The sequence below is a fragment of the Zootoca vivipara genome, chromosome 9 (assembly GCF_963506605.1).
Source record: "Zootoca vivipara chromosome 9, rZooViv1.1, whole genome shotgun sequence".
In the NCBI taxonomy this organism is placed as follows: Eukaryota; Metazoa; Chordata; class Lepidosauria; order Squamata; family Lacertidae; genus Zootoca; species Zootoca vivipara.
In genome coordinates, this window is record NC_083284.1 from 40,869,665 (window position 1) to 40,883,614 (window position 13,950).

Here is a 13,950-nt window from a genome sequence, read left to right on the forward strand (position 1 = left end):
GAAATGGTTACTAATGTGATTGTTTTGCTGTTAATATGGAACTGTTATATATTATTTTACTATGTTTTTATCAAATGGCTTTTGTGGTGTTTGTTTAAAAGGTATTCGTTGTTGTTGTTGTTGTTGTTGTTGTTGTTGTTGGTGTTGTTGTTACTATTTATTAAGCTACTATACTGTCCTTTATCTGAAGATCTCGGGGCAGTTCACAGCTGCTTCATGGATGTCCTGACTGACCCAGTGTACTGAACCAGTTCATCAGACTGGTTTTCAACACATGTTTTGGTATTGCTGCAAAAAAAATCAGGGTTGTCAACTATTCAGCATGCAAAAGTACATGGGTGGTTTGGCTTGTTGGGTTGTAAGTTGTGCAGGCTTACCCAATAATACAAGCAAGACTGCCCCATCATGACTTGGCAGCATTATAAGCAAATGTTAATTTACTCTCTCCAAATTCATTCCTAAAGCATTTAACTGAACACGGAGACTCCTTAGAGACTCAGAAATCCTGCACTTCTAAAAGAAAAAGAATGCATACAAGCAGCAGCTCAGACCAAAATCCAGTCAAATGGGGTTTCAGCCAGCTGTTTCTCACTGTTCTACACAATTGTCAAATCAAATCAAAATTCCTGCAGGCAGAAACACCAAACAAAGAACACACAATTTATAGTTCAATAAATAATGGATCTGCAAAACAATCGAAGAGTTCTTGCCTTCTTTTCCATTTTGTAAACACACACACGTCTTTTGTAGCAGCAATGCCTTTGTTATGCCGCCCCTCTTTTACACTCTTCAATAGGTTGCATCTCAACTTTTCTTTTTGAAGACTCTGCTGAACATGTAAAGCAACAGCAGCTAAGTGACGATAAACTCAGAATATTCACAACTACACAAGGGGCTCCAAGCTTCAGGCCAATAGCTGTAAAAACAAAATTGCCCATTAAAAAAATAGTCGCAAGTCATTCCTCAGAATGCTCCACAAAGGTCTTGTTTCTTGTTTTCTTTTGTAATGCTGCATGTATTTATCAGTATTTTATTTCGGAGTTGGCTAAATTACATTTACTCTCAGTCTCCTCTCTTGTACTTGAAGTTTCCCCAGTGCCTCTTTCAACTTGTGTAATGTGAGGAAGAAATGTGGTGATGAAGGCCTGGGCCTCCACAGGACTCGGGGAGCTTGCTAAGGTGGCTTTGGCTGCGAGGGGGGAGGGCATGTCCTAGCAGAGCTCTGTCTATGTAGTTTGGCACAGTGGCATCTGTGACCATGGCCACAAGAACTGGCAAAAAGAATTGGGTAAAAAAGTTTTTGATAAAACCCAGATGCACACATATTTTTCTGATTTGGCCTGATAGACACTGTATAAAACACTGTATAAATCTGAAGCCCCAAATAGGTAAATATATATATATATATATATATATATATATATATATATATATCCTGCAGGATAAATCTTTTTATTTAAATATTATTTCTCTGTGTCGTGCTCCTCTTACATCTCCCGATTCCTTTAGTCATATTTCTAACACAACTAAGGTAACAGTCATATTTCTAACATGACTAAGAGAACACAAACTGCCAATCAAAGGTATGAAGTGAAGCACGAAGACCTGTTTGATTTTGAACACTGGCTCCATTAGTCATTGGCTATCATTAGATATAGACAGTAACAAGCTTGATTCACTAGAACTGGATATTATTACTTGGCCAGCTCAGATTGGGTTTGTGTCATTAAAAGGAATATGTATGGCCAGAAGAAGAAAGCATTTCAAATTAGATCTGTGCTAGCAGCTTCCTATATATAAATTCAAGTTACTAACACATGACATTAGAAATCTCTCTGAAGGTTCTGAAGAAGACAATGTTATTATTTAGAAATCTCTAAGTGGGGAAGTAATTAATGACCAGATATAAACCAAGAATTAGTCTTCTGCCTGGCACTGCCCACAAAACAAAACAAAACAAAACAAAATGAAGGGGTTAGGGTCTCCTCTACTTACCTCGGGACCACTGCGATCTCAGCTGCTTCCTTTCCAACACATTCCCCGTGTGCAGCCACCGTAGTAGGATGCCCCTCTGCTATCCAGCTGGTGAGTAGAGAGTTCAGCTCCACTCAGTTTGGCTGTGCACATTTGCAGTCCCTTGCTGGGAACAGGCACATATGAAGTGCAGTGGGTGCGGTTTAAAAGCTCTCTTGCAAACAGTCCTGGGCTGCTCTTTGCAGAGCCTGATTGATTGCCTCTCCTTCATCCTGCACACCCTCTGACAGCCCTGGAGATGCTCCAGGTGGCCCAAAACCAGAGTGAGCTGGGGGTTGTCTTGTCTTGGACTCAGATTGGCTTGATTTGGTTTTGGGCTCTGGCACTATTACTTTCATGCCAAATTTGGTAAAAAGCGCTGCAGTTTTGAAAAGCTCTGCTCACATTCTTGATTCAGAATGGCATCTGATAGTATCCGAATATAGAGCAAAGCCAGTCCTCCATTTTCAGAGACCACTGTACAAAATTGGACAATGTTTCTCTTCAGAGGTGTGCAAATCAGTCCAGTTTTAAACAGATCAGTGCTCCATCTTGATTCAAAATGGCACCCAACAGTATCCAAACATAAACCAAAATGCTCTCCTCGCTTTTGGGAACCGTCACATCATATCGGGCAGCCATATCTTCAGAGGCTTCCAAATCAGTGCAGTTTGGTATGGTTCGATCAGCTAATCTTGTTTCAAAATGGTGCCCATGACACAACATACTTGGAATGCATCAGAATACCACCAGCGTAATCTGTAAAATCTCCAATATTTTCAAGGCATTGCTATATCAGTGAAATTAGAATTCCAGGGAGTTTTTAGAATAGTAACATACCAGCTCCAGGCATCAGATAATGTAAATCACTGTGGTGTTTCTTGCTTCAAATAGTTTTTCTGCTATCGCCTTATCTTTGTTTTCAGCTCTGCTGGGAAGATATTTATAATAGCTTCTTCCTAGGTACAGATGTGAGATTGTATGAAAGAACAACAGAAGCTCCATCCAGCTTTGGTTAATGACCAAGAGCTCCTGTTAATTAAATATACCATGTTTTGACTTTATGGTGGCTCAAATTTTGTGTCTTCTTTCCAGTTCACTGATTCCAGCTTTTTCTTCTTTTATGCTGCTCTGCTAAAGGCTAAAGTAAAAAGTCATGATACAATCTGCAACATCCAATTTATGTTTCCAGCTAACCCTTTGCCTTGGGCATAGTAAGATATCGAAAACAGCTGAAGAGCCTTGGTAAACATATTTTTTAATAATCAAAAGATACGTTGTGCATCCTTGTGGGTGTAAATTTCACATCCCCTCTTCGATTGCTTTGGATTCAACAGAGAATAAATATACAATGACGTGAATTATGTGTACAAGAACAAATAGCTAGATAAACCCTTCTTCTCCAAATGAATATTGGCTGTTTTTGCAGCTGTAGCTACATATAAAATAACCAAGCAAAACATTTCAGCGTTTGTTATAAGCCCTCACGTCCTGCCTTTCAATTAAAAATGTCCATGGGAGCTTAAAAGAAAAGATTGCATTTTATTGTTTTATGAATCAATAAAGCAGAAGCATGACAAAGCCCAACGTTCTAAAACACAAAGGAACTAAAAACTCGATTCATTAAAAGCCCGGCCATTTATATATATATATAAACTCTGAACCTACATGCCAACTGGTTTCTGCAAATCACTCTGGAAGCTTCACTGAAAGGTAGAGTATAACTCTCTTAAATAATTGTAATAATAGTTATAACTACCTCATTGATGATGGTGCCTGGGAGCATCTCTAGGAAGGTCATTCTAAAATTGGAGTGCCGCTGCTGAAAACACTCTGGATTCTAATGGCTGCACTTTATGCAGGGCCTCCAATGATAACCTTGAGAAGTGGGAAGGTTCTTTAGAAATGGTATTTTAGACCAAGGATGGGGAACTTATGGTCAGCTGCTGGACTACAGCTCCCATCATCCCTGACCATTGCCTACACTGGCCGGGGCTAATGGGAGTTGGAGTATCTGGAGGGGAGGGGGATATTTATTTATTTATTTACCTTATCAAAGCCCAACTTCCACTCAAATGGTTTCCAGACCTGTAATGCTGCTACCAGAGCAAATGGGGTTCGTCAACCTGGGAAGGTAGCCCATCTAGGAGAAGGAAAACTTTGAACCTAAACCTCTGCTGCCTTGCAGGACATCTTTGGGAGAAGAAAAGGCTAAGGAGTAAACCCTACACAACTCTCAGGAGTGGAGTCTCTAAGACAGTCTTGTGCACCTTCTTTTGGCAACTCCTGCAGCCAAGCTGGTGTCAAACCTTAGGACCACATCAGTGAGGCAGAGGGGGTGTGTGTGCTTTTTATCTGGGCAGCCCAGGCCCTCCATGCACACTGCCCAGGCTTGTACCCCAGGGAGGTCACTTCAGTGCTGCCAACATAGCAAAACAATTCAGGAGGCAGTAGTTACAAGTAACTGGTCTCTGCAGCCACAGCAGGCGCTGTGATTCTCCAGCAGTCTGCCTTTACCGCCAGAGATACACTCCATTGTCTCTCATTACAGACGGATGCCAACAACAACTACTGCCACCATTTAATATAATTTATACCCTTTGCACTCTTTACCTACCAATAATCCTAGTGGTAATTGTGGGCTATAGGTGTAGCACAAAGCCAGTCAGATATAGTCACCACATTCAGCAAATATAATAATGCCTTCCTATATACATAAAAATGTAATTTCATGGCCCCCATTGGAGGATTTGTAGTGTCTCATTACAATCCTGGATTTGCATGAAATCATGGTGGGGTCAGAGGAGCAAAAGAGAAGGCAGATTGCACAACACTGGTGGCCATGGCATGAGAACTAGAATGACAGGACAATGACATGTGGAAAGAGGTGGTATGAAACCACAGAAGTTTGAATAAAGCAAGAATGGACAGACATAGAGGAAAATGGCAATTTGAAACAACAGCAGAGGTTTGAGTAAAGCAGGGACATTTTCTCACTTCTTATGGTTTTCAACAGCTGCTCTGGATTAAAAATAATAATCTTATTTTTGCTCACCCCATCTGAAAGAATCTGTTATAGACTGTAGGGACTTTGGGTATCCTTTGATTCATCATCTCATGCGTCCAACAGGAAACTATCTTTATCCAAACTGTGCATTGCGAGGCTCTGCGTAATTTAAATTTTGATTTGATGTTTCAAGCACTCCAAGAGTTCGATGTGATTTTTAAAAGAGGGTGGGGGAAGGAATTGCCAGCACACAGTCAGATTTGCAATTGTTTTCAGGACAGATGGAAATATTATTCTCTGCTCTCTGCACTGCAAAAGCTGTCTCGGAGGAGTCATTTCCCCATGGAATAAATTCTATTTAATTTCACTCATTTTGTGGTCGCACAGCTGAGTGATGCGATACCACCGGGAAAGAGCAACTTTTAAAGAATACAAGCGACTCTGTATGCTGAAGCTTGGAAAGTTAGGATTCAATTTTCAGTCTGCAACAGATGTTCAATATGAAGAGAGACACTGAACATTGTATTAAAATTAAAACAGTGATTAGAAAAATACCCTTATCAAGTTCTCTCACTATAGCATATAACACAATTGGTTCATTAAAAAAAACACTAAATGTGATTTTAACTAACTTGGACTTTCCCCCCTCTCTGAGTGCAAGCTGGTATGAACTAAAATTATTTTCCTCTTTTCCTTCCCCAAATGGAATGGGTTTCCCAATGTATATAATGGCAGGTAGACCATCTGATTGTCACAACTTCCGAAGATGAGTTGCCTCGTTGCTTTTATGAACTTTGCAGTGCCCTCCATATGAACTACAACAGCTGCTTTGTGTGAAAACTTCATTGGAGGCTGAACAAGGAAGTGAGCAGCAGAGGAGTTCACAGCCAGAAGGACTTCTGTTTAGATGATTGCTGCTCTGGGGAGCTTGTGACCAAGGGCATTTGTGAGGGTGTGTTGAGGCTAAGGCCCGAAATGCTGTCTCAAGGTGTATGTAGGGCCAAGAGACATGGTTTAATCAGGCATCCCCAAACTTCGGCCCTCCAGATGTTTTGGACTACAATTCCCATCATCCCTGACCACTGGTCCTCTTAGCTAGGGATCATGGAGTTGTAGGCCAAAACATCTGGAGGGCCGCAGTTTGGGGATGCCTGGTGTACTGCGGTAATTTGTGTGCCCTGCTAGTTACTCTTCTAATAAGACTACATCTGCCTCGTAATGCTGGAAATTTACTACTTAGCATCATATCTACTAACTATGCCTTGATTTTGTTTAAACAGAAAACTACCTTGAGGTTAATTAAAGTTATTTCAAAACTATCTGCCTCAAATATGCAGGCGTTTACATAGATGTGTTGTTATTGTGAGAAGTGTCTGCGTCCCTCTTAATTTGCTTCTGTCCACCTTGCCTGGTTTAAATAGTGGCATGTACACCACACACACACACACACACACACACACACACACACCCTTAATCTCTACCCTGCTTTTCTACATACATTTGGTTCTTTCCTCACCATCCCTTTTATGGGTTCTTAACCATCTCTTCCTTCTTCTCATCTTGACTAAAAAAACACAAACCCTCTTGGCAGCTGTGCCAGATCAACAGCATGGAAGGAAAGTATATCTGACAGGAATGTTATGCATGTTAACGAGTTGCTATATGCATGACTTTCTCATAGTTCAAAGAAATTATCTCCGGACCTTTCTCAATTCAGAAATGCTACCTCTTCATCAACTCTGCTCCACAAGACTCCACTGGATGCTTTCTGAAGATCTCACTGTCAAGAAAATGGCACATTGAACAGTGGCTGGAAAAGCATATGGAGAGATATTGTTAATTATGAGGGAATACTGTGTATTTTTAGCATGTAGTCTCCTCTGCCAAGTATAAAGTATGCATCACCAAGCTGAAGCACATTTAATGGCTTTCCAAAAATGTGATTTTACTTGACAGCGCTGCTTTTTTCTTTTTTTAAAAAAACTTCTCAGAACAGCTTCCTCTAGACTAGGAAGAAAATAAGCAGGTATGAGTACCATCATCTTTAAGATTCAAAGGAAACCTGTGCATGTCTACTCAAAGGCAAGTCTCACTGAGTCCAAATGGGGTTGCTCCCAGGTAAGTGTGTATAGGATTGCAAGCTTAATGTTGAAAGGAAATCGTGAGAAAATCTAGTGATCTATATATTATTTTCCTTCAGCTTTTTTTAAAAAGCATGTACTGTAAATGTTTGGCTCTGGGACATGAAATACCCCCCCCCCCCATCGGCCAGCTCAATGGTTGGGGATATTGAGAGTCCAACAGCAACTGTTGAGAACCTGAATTATCCCTGAATTAGGCAAATGATAATAGGGCATCCTGAACACAACACATTCATTTTCCTTTGCATTCCTAAGGGATTACACTTCATATTTTGGGGGCAAGGCTGCCATTACACAAAAGAACTGAAATGGAGACCCAACAGTTAAAGTAGGCCCTACTTTTTGAAAAATTAAATAGGATTGACTTTGCAATTTTTTTCATTTATGTGATTTAAATCCTGCCCTTTCTCCCAAAGGAGCCCAGGGTGGCAAACTACAAAGTGATAAAACAATAAAAACATATTAAAAAGCAGTGCTATTTTTCTATAAAAAGATGTGCCTACAAACTCCTCCATTGTTCTCTTAGAATGGCAATGGCACCCAGCTGAAAGGTGCCGGAACTGAGTTCCAGTGAGTTCCAGCTGGGGGGAAAGTGAGGAGAGATTGGACAGATAACATTTTTTTCCTCCTTTGCTTGCCTTTTGCAAGGTTCAGGGGGTTTCTCCCAGTTCCGCCATAATTTGGGGACCAAAATTCCATGGTTGGGAATGCTTTAGAAATTCCCCATAGGAAACAATGCAATAATAATAATAATAATAATAATAATAATAATAATAATAATAATATATTACTTAGACCTTAGACCCTGCCCATCTGGCTGGGTTCCCCCAACCACTCTGGGCAGCTCCCAACAGAAGATTAAAAACATGATAAAACATCAAACATTGAAAGCTTCCCTAAACAGGGCTCCCTTCAGATGTCTTTTAAAAGTCAGATTTCCTTGACATCTGATGGGAGGGTGTTCCACAGGGCAGGCGCCACTACCGAGAAGGCCCTCTGCCTGGCCCTGTAACCTCACTTCTTGCAGTAGGGGAACCGCCAGAAGGTCCTTGGCACTGGATCCCAGTGTCCGGGCAGACCAATGGGGGTGGAGATGCTCCTTCAGGTATACTGGGCCAAGGTTGTTTAGGGCTTTAAAGGTCAGCACCAACACTTTGAATTGTGCTTGGAAACATACTGGGAGCCAATGTAGGTCTTTCAGGACCAGTGTTATATGGCCTCGGTGGCCACTCCCAGTCACCAGTCTAGCTGCCGTATTTTGGATTAATAGTAGTTTCTGGGTCACCTTCAAAGGTAATGGAAATCATCAACTTGTTATGTGAACACTCACCTAACAAATGATTACCTGAGAACACATTGTGTTTGGCTAATGGGACTGGTGTGTAATTCATTGAGTGTGTAATTCATTAAGAGCTACAGGTCCATTCTTTCTTCCAGGAAGAGGGGTCTACAGTTGATTTCCAGCCCCTTGGAATTCTCATTCGCCAAGGGGGTATCGTTTCTCTGCAGACTTTTACGACATACTTTATAGCTTATTGACATTATAAACGTTCACAGAAGCTGATCCAGTACAGAAAATTCCCTAAGATATTGCTGTTGGTGGGCAGTAATGTGTGTCTGTTCCCTGTGCCCCCCCATCCAGAAACCTTTAAAATGCTCCAAGAATGTGAGAACAGGAACCAGCACATGCAGTAATTGGTGCTGGCATCTGAAGAGAAATAAAAGTTGAACCGATGCCTCAAAAGCTATTTGGTTTTGACATTAGAGATCTAAAACACAGGACTGTCCCTTTTCGATTCTCTGCAAAGCGCTAAACCCACCCAACCTCGTGTGGCATGGGCTTGGCTCCTATCCGTTGCAAAGTTACCAACTGCTGTTTGCTTGGTGGTATTTGCACATAGCTTCATTCTTTGAAATGTTAGGTGCCACACAGATTTTCAATAGCTGCAACCAGATGGAAATATTTTTAGCACAGTGATCCACCCAAGCCTGGTATCTGACTTAAGGCTTGTTTGATTTCCATTATCCACATTTTCATCACTGGAGGCAGATACTGAACATGAGGCATCACACTCTGCTGCTCTGCCCAGCAGGTTATGTTTAATACCCAGCCATTTGCAAAGAACACCTCTTTGCATAAGAGCTTTGATCAGTTTGGTTCATGGGAGATGCAAAACATTAGTCACAGGGGAGGTTACCTTACCTTTCCTTTCCCAGTAGCCCATAAGGCTGTAGTCTTAGGCTTACTTACTTGGGCACAAAACAACAAGCTATTCATCCTAGGTTGGGAAGTCTCACTGGAGGAACCTGCATGAGAACACCTTGTCTGGCACCAAGAATACTGTGTGCTGGAAACATTCACAACACAGGCTCCTTGAGCACATAGAATCATAGAGTTGGAAGAGACCACAAGGGCCATCCAGTCCAACCCCCTGCCGAGCAGGAAACACCATCAAAGCATATGGAAGATGTATCCCCCAGGACTGCTGGAACTCACAATGTTCCACGCAGCAGGGAATAAGGGAGCTGTTTGGGCCTCTAGATCTCCTTCTGCAAAAAACAAAAACAAAAAACCACCTGCCAGTCGAGGGGCTATTGATAAGAGTGTGGCAAAGGACGCCCAGGGAATTATTCTACACCTCTTATTACAATCCAAAATGAACCTGCAGTGATGGTGCCTGGTTAAGGATTTGACCGAGCATTATGAACTGGTCAGATTCACACCCTGAACCACTTCAATGCCAATTGGTGGAATATCAACCGTGAAATAATTCATTTTTGCATATGATCCATATGGCCAGAATTGGTTATGTAGTTTAAAGGGAGTCTAATGTCATATCCAGGATGTAAGCATTTGTTGGACTTTTGCTAGTTTCACTACCTGAGGTTTTTCCCAAAGAATCCTGTCCATTGGTGTTTGATGAGCTGGGGGTTCTACCCTTACCTTCAGCCTCCAAGAATGAAATTTTCCCAGTGGGAGTAGGAATGACAGGTAAACCGGTTTAGATCGGCAGTGTAGACATGCATTCTGGGTTTTGCTTAATGTGAACTCTGCTTAAAAGAAATCTGAGGGTTGGTGCCATCTGGAATAGGGTTGTAATATGTAGTGGTATTCAACTAAGTTTTATTGAGAGGAGACCTACTGAAATCAATTAACATGACTAAGTTAATTTCAGTTGGTCCACAGTGAGTAATACCAAGCTGAATCATCACCCTAAGGGTCAGTGGACAAAGATTGTTGGAGGAATTAGGAATGGTCAGGGATTATGGGAATTGGGTGGTATCTGCAGGGCTTCTGGTTGAATAGCAATATCTTCATTATGCTTCATTCTTCCAAGGGCCAAATAAAACAATAATCCAAATAGGAGAATAGAGTTTATTATATATAAATAAATATTATCTTCAAAATGTGCAATAAATATAACCATAGCATCTGCTTATGGAAAAACAACAACTTGTTTTGTAGAAATAAATAAAATATACCACACAGGTTTCTTTAAAAAACAAATAAATCAGTGCACAGTAATCATACACAGCCAGTTTCACAAAATAACATATATTTTAACTTGTCTGTAATTTTGCCTCGCATCTTAAAAAATAAGAAAACATGCCACAGAGGCACTGTGTCATCTCCGCCATCCTTTTTCTCAAACCATTATCTTCTAGCTGCTGAAAACTGGCTTTTTTTTTTTTGCTGTTGTTTAATATGCCACATTCGGGCACCCATTGTTATCTCTTCTGAGTCACCAGCTACAATAATTTCCTGAATAAATACAACCTTTAAAAGTGCCTTTCTAATTATCCAGATCCTAATCAAAATGAGAAGCTGAGAAATACTTTAGACCAAATAGCTACGGGGTAGCCAAAAGAGGCAGATTGGTACTTCAGAAAAAGGACTTGCCTTGTGTGCAGGTTAGTATTGTAACTATAGTTCCCCAAAATGCAAGTGAAGCCTCCATGCAAAACTGCAGACAGTTGCTGAGAGAATAACCATGAAAGAAGCGGAGAAAAGAAAGAAAGAAGGGGGGGAAATTAGAGGAAGGGAAGGAAGAAACAAATCTAATGTACAGGGTGGGTGGGGTGGGGGGAAGAGACAGATGATAAAGGTGAAAGATGGGGGGTAGCTTAGTTGGTAGAGCACAAGACTTTTAATCTCTGGGTTGTGGGTTTGAGCCGCCCCTCATTGGGCAAAACATTCCTGTGTTGCAAGGGGTTGAACCAGATGGCCTTCGGGGTCCCTTCCAACTCTAAAATTCTATGATACTGTGACTTATATTCCTTGAGCGGAGAAAAATTGCATTAGAATAATGAATTCTGGTACCTGGGTAGGATACAGGCGTGTACCCAAAAGTAGATAACTACTTGCAGAGCAAGAAAGTGGATTTAAACACGTTGTCCTGCCAAATCACATGCATGTATCAAGGGATTTAGAATGTAGAAACTTCCTACCCATTTTATAGGAGGAAACAGTCTCAAGGATGATCGCTGCCACCATGGTCTGGAGTTGGCAGGTGGTCGCCTGGGCAAGAGGCAAGTCATGAGGAAGCGTTGCTTCCCCAGCTGAGCTGAGCTGGCTGTCTACCTCAGTGGCTTGCACCTATCAAGAGGAGTGGAGGCAGTGGCAGGACACACTTACCAGTGACTTGTGGATGTGCAGAGTACTAAAGAGTGACTATGACCAGGCATAGGCCAGTGGTTTGCAACCAGGGTGGTGTGGCACCCTGGGGTGCTTGAATGATGATCAGGGGTCTGATTGGCAACATTGGCCTCTGTCCCTCTTTCCTTTCCTCTCTCCTCTAATGCTCTCGTCTCTCTGGCTCCCAAAGGCTTGCACAGCTGTTTGTTGCAGCTACAAGCTCCCAAGGAGAGGGGAGAGGAGAGGTTGTTGAGGGAACACTCCACAAAGGAGGGTGTTTGAAAAAGGGGAGAGGCTGCCAGCTCTGCAGGCAAGGGGTGACATAACTGGACTCCTAAGCCCCAAAATGGGTGCCGCAGAAAGAATGTAGCTGGTTAAGGGAGCTGTGGGCTCAAAAAGGTTGGAAACCTCTGGTTGAGGCCAAGCAATTAATTGTATGATTTCAGAGTGCCAGAGAAAAAGAGCCTATCCGGAGAACAAATATCTTTTTGCACACTGGAACATTTTAACACACAATATAACGGATAAGTAAACTTGAAAAAACAACAGAAAGATAATTTTTCTGAACCAACACAGACCTACCTTTTTCTGTCGTTTTTATATTGTGTACTCCTTGTACCATTTAATCCGTTCACCCACCGCTGTGTATCAAAATTGACATTAAAGTTGACAGTTGCATCTTTCCCCTCAGCTTTGACTAACTTTTCTTAAACAGAAAACCCTCTGGGCAAAGAAGCACATCATTTTTCTTCTGTTCTACATAGCATATTACAAGTTGAGCACTGACAGATTGTTTCTAACTATAATGGCGGCACATTCATTGCTTAGCATTTCCTCCAGATGGAAAGTAAAGTAACAGCAGCAATTGTAACTTTTCCTAAGTTACAGCCACTATCTGGGCAAAACCAGTCCCATCTAGAACCACTTTTAAATGCAGTATGTCACACACGGAAGTAACTCTGGTGTATGGAAGAGAATGCAGATTGCATGCAGAAGGTGATGGAAACTTTTATGTTTAATTTCACGGTGTCCAAATTTGAAAGGTTTATGTGGGGTTATGGGACAGACTACCCCATCACTATGTGCTTTCCAGGTAGAGAATTTGTCTCATTTGAAAGAGCCTTTCATTTGAGCTAAATAACACTTTGCATAGCTAATCTGTTTATCTCATGCTCGGCAGCACAGACTGACAGCCTAACAGGATGCATACAAATGATTGTAGCATTAATGTGATGGAAAAGTTTCTTAAAGATCTAAAAAAGAAGAAAAAGAAAAAGGGTAGCACATCTAATTGTGTTAAGCAGGGTGTTTAAAGTATATTATCTCTGCAAAGAGGTTTGCCATCTTTTCTTTTAAAACTAGCAGCAGGAATCTAAAAAGTAGAAGGCAGGAGCCATGGTAGTCCCTTCAAAACACTGCTGTTTTACCTCAGAATTGTTTTAAAAGCTGAGAAAAGTAAGCCAAAAGAAAAGCAGGTGTGATTTTAATAGCTTACTATTGTAACTAACTGTCAGAAGTGTTATGATGAAATGAGTTTCACACAATTATCTATTTTGATTCTGGCAAAACAACCTAAAAAACAAACAATTTTTTTTTGTAAAGCCCCTCAAATACTTTCTGAAGTCCAAAGAGAATTTAGCTCTTTACAGAATGTTAAAACCACATGCCATTGTCTGCCAGGGTCTTGAAACAAGACTATTGCAAAGTCTGGCATAAGACTTATTGCAAAGTCTGGCATAACAAAGCAAGCTTCTGAGGTGCCTGCCTCTGCTAAAAGACAGAAAACAACCCACAAACAGTTTAGTAGAGATGATTTGCCCTATCGATTTTTACTGGTTCCTTTTCATTTTTATAGACAGTCATATTCCTGTGTGCCAAGATCAATGAAATAAAAGCACTGCTGGTCTTTGTAACTGATTCACACGTAGGAGAACAAGTGGAGACCTTTGAATTTTTTTTTTGCAGGAAGGAAACTGTTCTTTCCACTTCCTTTCCTCTCACCTGACAAAAAGGACCCAGAGAAGCTGTCACCTGCCAATCCAGTTGATTTCAGACCTCTTTAGGCTGACAGACTAAAGAGCAAGGCGGCAACTGTTCCCTGTGCTTTGCCCCTACAATGAGAGGGGCGTGCAGAGATATCTTGGGTTGCACTG